The 6,045-nt window shown below is 37.3% G+C and overlaps 1 long non-coding RNA gene across 1 annotated transcript in view; it reads left to right on the top strand.

The window, feature by feature from the left end:
• Window positions 1-306: 306 nt before the first annotated feature.
• LOC128248687 (uncharacterized) overlaps window positions 307-6,045 on the top strand; it is a 23,022-nt gene continuing 17,283 nt past the window's right edge. The window contains exon 1 of the long non-coding RNA XR_008264844.1: window positions 307-346. This is a non-coding gene — a long non-coding RNA (uncharacterized LOC128248687). The remainder of the gene's footprint in view (window positions 347-6,045) is intronic.

Here is a 6,045-nt window from a genome sequence, read left to right on the forward strand (position 1 = left end):
AGTCTTTATATAACATAAATTTCTATAAGCTATAGGTCTATATGGGTAGAAAACAGATATTCTTCCTCTGATGAAGGCCTGTAAATTCCAGAAACTAAAGCGACCCACCTTACTTGGTGCAGAGATAAAACATGTAAGTGCATCCATTTCAAATAGTGCTGTTTGTTGCACTATGAACTACAACAAACTCCCATACGTATACATACAAATACACACACACCTTAGGTCACTTGTCTTGCTTCTTGTTTAATGGTTCGTTATCTAAGTTTTCTATTTTCATTTTTGTTTAACCTAAATAGTCTGGCAGTTCACTTCACTTAAGAGAACAGCCGAAAGCTTCTTCGAGGTATCTATCTCTTTCTCAGATCACCAGTCTTCTTCTTTTTCACTCTTTCTTCTCTTTCTTCTCTCTCTCTCAAATATAATCGATATTCTTTCTTCTTTATCGCCATTCACATCTCTCAGTTTCCCTCTCAACACTTAGGCCAATAGTTCTTTGCCTCTTTAATTATTATAGATTTTCTTCCTTACACACACACGTCTACCTTGTTTCCATCTTCTATTTCCTCTTTTTCTTCCTCAAACCCGTTCTCTCTCTCTCTCTCCCTCTCCCTCTGCACCCTGGCATACTGCTTCTACCCTGTTTCAAGGTATGTCTCTAATGTTTCACACTTCATCTCTCTTCGTCTTTTTCTTTTATTCCCCTGCTTATCATGAGATTTTGTTTGTTTTACTTATAACCGTTTATCTGCTTACCTCTTTCTCGTTCATTCTAATTTTTTACATACTTTCTGCCCCTTTCACACAAAAAGCGAAAGATAAAATATGTCCTATACTACACACACCTCAGTTCATCTAAAATAAAATAATAAAACAGAAAAGAGAAAAGAAAACGAGATATTATTTTATTGAGTGTGCTCAATAATTTATAATTTGATAAGAGCTATGACAATTGTGTCTGTGTGAATGAAATCAAAAAGAACAATGGAGGAATCTCAAACACTCTACCACACACACACACACACACAGCAATTGTGTCTCCACTCACAAACTATAGGTCGACTTGAAATTACAGGAGATATTAACCCCAGTTTGAACCACCTGTATACACGTAGTTGGGAAAAGAACCCCACAATCATACAGCCACCTCGGTGTATGTGGGTGCCTTCATACCTGCCTACTTCACTGTAAATTATTCTTCTATAAAACCCTTGGTTAACTTTAGACTTAAAGACAATGACATTCCGTACTTCTAGCTCATTCTTAAAATATATATAATACTGCCTCTACACTCTATCAACCAACACACACACACACACACACTTGCAGGAGTATTTATTCTGTAGTGACTCTTGTACGGTTAGTTTCGCTGTTTTTCATTTGTTAATTGCTTCAATGAGATCACGACCTTTCAGTTACGCACTGGCTACATAAACAACGAATCAAAACTATTCTTTCTCTCTCTGAAAGGACGTTATCTATTCTTGTTTCCGTCAAAATAGGATATGTACTTTGGATGAACGCAATATCAATTTGCCGTATCTCTAGTCCACTGAGCTTTGTTCCTTGTTAATTTTGCACTACTTTTATTTCAACAACACTTCCCGTTCACACTACACGCGTTACGCAAAAGAATTTTATTCCCAAAACAAAAGAACCACACAACTGGTTTTATAAACGTTCCTAAATATAACACTACTTCCCAAAATCTCTATTTTAATTCAAATCTGATTTACGTGAATATCGTTGCTGAAAACTGTTGCTTTAATCTTTCATTAACAGTTACAGTTCTTCTCTGATACACACCGCAATCAACTTTCTCTTTTTCATCAAAACACACTGTTCTATGAATTCATATTCACATAAATATCACTGATACAAATCTAAACTCTAACTGACAAATATACCACTTTAGTTATTGTTGTTTCCATTGGTCTGATGGAGGAGGAGGTCCCAGATATCCTGGTCAATTATAGCGTATGAATTAAGGATTTGCAGTCTCTCTTGAAGAACCCACAATTTGCCACACTTTGCTACAGACAGATTTGTATTATCTTGCTGTATGTATGCATGCACGTTTTTGCATCTGGTTTGCACGATTCTTGATGTGAAATCGTGTGTTGAAAACAGATTGTGGTATATTTTGGGAAGGACCATTCCGTCAATAGTAAACACACACACACTGGTTCTATTTCACTTTTTTTTTTTAGAACCATTTAAGTAATTGATTAATCGTTTGGTCAATCAATCAGCTAGGTTCGTCAAAATCCTTTTGTCACTATACGCGAACTCATCAATGACACTCCCTCTTTACTACACGTCTAGCTGTTCTCTAGTTTACAGATTCTATATTTATATTTATGGGGATGTAAGAATGTCAGAAATAGAGACAGTGTGTGTGTGTGTGTGCGTTCGTATGTTTGTAGAGTGAGGATTCCGTGAAGAGCGAGAATGGTTATACATACGTTCAATAAATTATTTATCTATGGCTAAAATACCTTTGTTTTTGTGAATGAACTGAATGTGTAGGTGTGTAAATGTGTGAGTGCGAAAATGTGTAGACATTCAAGGTCAGTTACTTTCGTTATTATGGGGATGGTGCAGATCAAATGAACAATTTTATGAATGTATATGTCATGAACACACACGCACACACACACACACACACACACACACACACATGCGCTAGAGACAGAGAGAAGTGGGATACTAAAAGTTGAGAAATGTCCTTACCCAGTCTAATTTTGTACAACAGGATACTCTGATGTGTAGGATTTATTGAGGATGAAGTATGCAGACAGGGAATTAGGTAGTAATAGGTGGGGAACGGCACCTATAAGGGGAGAGGAAAGGTTCAGTCGGTGCATTGGTCCAGGGCCCCTAACCCTAACACTCCCTAGAAAAAGAAGAAGAAAAAAACATTCCGAGAGACCCGATCGCTTGCCGATCAAGATCAAAAATTATCTCGTCAATGGCGTCGCGTTTGTTTGCATATCTAGAACTATATTATTCAATGATACCTTCATATTTTGAAGACGGTAGGGTGCAATTTGAGCGAATTTAGCTGCTATCTTTTAGAGATTGACTTTCTCGTTGGCTCATAGTGATAAAATGTAGATTGATGTAGATAACTATGTAACTATAATGTGTGTGCATGCGTGTGTAGAAGAAGGATTAACTGAGCGGTTCGTTATGCAATTAGGAAGTTTCAGTTTCGATCTTACCTTAGGGAAATATCGTTTATTATTGCTTTGAACTGTCCTAAACCTTGACAGCGAAACGGATAGACATATAGGGGATTCATTCGGTATTGGTAGATGACATAATTCACCCACACAACCTTCCCTCATGATATAAAGAGGCTAGGTTGAATAATACCGATACTGTGTACCAATACCGAAGGATCACTGACATATTGTATACAGTAGGTTGTTGGATGTACTGTACTTGGAATTTAAAATGTCGATGTTATATACTGTGTCACACTGATGCTAAGACCTCAGAATTAATTCAAGGTACACTCAGCCACTTATATGCTAAGTTAATGAACAAGTACTTCACATGATCTACTGCAATACTCATTGTTGAAACCAACGAAGAGCTATTAACTCTCTGTATATATACATAGGCACAGGTGTTGCTGTGTTGGTAAGAAGTTTGCTTCCCAGCCACATGGTTCTGGGTTCAGGTCCACTGCGTGGTACCTTGGGTATGGGTCTTCTACTATAGCCTCGAGCCGGCCCAAGTCTTGTGAGTGGATTTGGAAGATGGAAACAGAGTAGCCCATCGCATGTGTTTGTGTTTGTTTGTTTACGTCCCTGTAACTTAGCAGTTCGGCAAACGTGTCCAATAGAATACATGCTATGCTTTAAAAAAAAAAGTACAGGGATCAAACAACTGAAACAGGTAAAAGATAAACGATACATACCTACACACAGTGGCAGACTGGGTCTAAAAATATTGGTTGCCAGGGGACTAAGGGGGCCCAGCTGCAACTACAAGGGGGCCCAGCCGCAACTACAAGGCTATCATTTAATTATTTTTTTTTTTGTTAAAACTATTCTTTTCAACTGTCTACAAACACAGCCAGGCTGAAATAATTAATGCATTCTTCCAGGAGTGAATAAAGAATTCTCAAACTTGAGTGGACGGGCCCCTTAGATACTAACATGGACCCCCAAATATAGATTCTAATGACGCAGTGGCCCACTTGCCATCGGGCAAGCTGGCAACCTGACCAGTCTGCCACTGCCTACACACCCAAATACATGAACACAAATACAAAAGACAAACATTTGCCTACACACAGAGAAATACCTGTATTTGTGCATATGTTTATGTAGGCGTGTATGTATGTCTATATATATATATCAGTTGGCTTTATTAACGCATGAAAGCAAGGCAGAAAAGAGAATGGCACTAATAAAGATAATTGGTGTTTATAATAGGTTGGTGAATTTGTTGTTTTACTTAATTGTACACTGCGCATTGGCTTCCATGTAAATCCTGGTCCAGGACCTGATCTTTGATTCAAGTTCACCAATATACAAACACGCACACACATATAGACACTTACACACACTCATATACATATACATGCACACACACACACACACACACATCTATACACACACACACACATATATATTTACACACACACATACACATTTACACATACGTATATATTCACACACACGTATATCATTGTCGTTTAGCATAGAAGACAGGCGTTAAACGATGATGATATACACTCACACACAGACATATACATACACACACATACACATCTATACACACACACACATATATTTATACACACATATATTTACACACACACGTATATATATATATATACACACACATATATTTACACACACACACGTATATATATATATACACACACATATATTTACACACACACACACACACACGTATATCATAATAATCATTATCATTTAGCATAGAAGACAGACATTAAACGATGATGATATTCATTCACACACACACACCTCTACCCGCACACACGCATATGTCTGTATGTTACTTCAATTATAAAAGGTAGATGTCACTGTTTTCATAACTCAAACGGCCCCCTCCGTCCTAACCCCACACCCCTCCCTCCTTCCTTTCCTAAGTTCAGTTTCTTACTCCTCCTCCTGTCTTTCCCACTCTCCTCCCACATTTACCCCCCTCTCTCTATTGTGCCTTACAGATGTCTCTCTTCACTTCACTTGACTCTCATTCATCCTCACCTGCTTCTTGAAACTTCTATCCATTCTTTTAGTTTCTAGTTCCCATGGTTCTTCTTCTTCTTCTCCCATCCCCCCCCGCCCCCAATCTCCCTTGCTGATCCTTTTCTCTGCACCTCTCCCCCTTCCCTTTCATATTACCTGTTATTATGAATGCCCCCTTCCCAACCCCGGCAAAATGAACTTCCTGTCAGTCTAATTGATTAGTCTGGCGCAGTCTCTGTCATTGGTTTATTATACAATCATTTATCGCTACAGACAAGTATGTACAAGTGGTACATACATGAATATACAGGCAATCATATATATATATATATACATACATATATATATATATATATATAATCACTCACATACACACACACACACAACTGGCATAGGGAGATAAAAGGCTAAGACCCAGAGAAACGATATATTTTTCATTTCATTTTCTTGAAAATTTCGAAGATCTTCCGTATCTGTATAGAAATAGACGAATAATTCCTTCATTTCTTCTAACATTATTACATATATATATATATATACGATATATATGGGAGAATATACAAATAATAACAACAGACGAGGACAGGTGGTGTAAATAACAAAAGTATATATTAGTATGACGCTCGGGAATACGGAAAGTCTTTGACGTTTCGAGCTACGCTCTTCAACAGAAAGAATACGGAGACAAGGAGAAAAAAATTGAATAGTGTTCAGTCAACGGTCAATCATAATATATATATATATATATATAATTTAATAATAGGATAGATTCTTTGTAAGAATTTATCAAGTAGTTAGTGTTTGCTAAAAA

This window comes from Octopus bimaculoides, chromosome 9 (genome assembly GCF_001194135.2).
Source record: "Octopus bimaculoides isolate UCB-OBI-ISO-001 chromosome 9, ASM119413v2, whole genome shotgun sequence".
NCBI classification, from domain to species: Eukaryota; Metazoa; Mollusca; class Cephalopoda; order Octopoda; family Octopodidae; genus Octopus; species Octopus bimaculoides.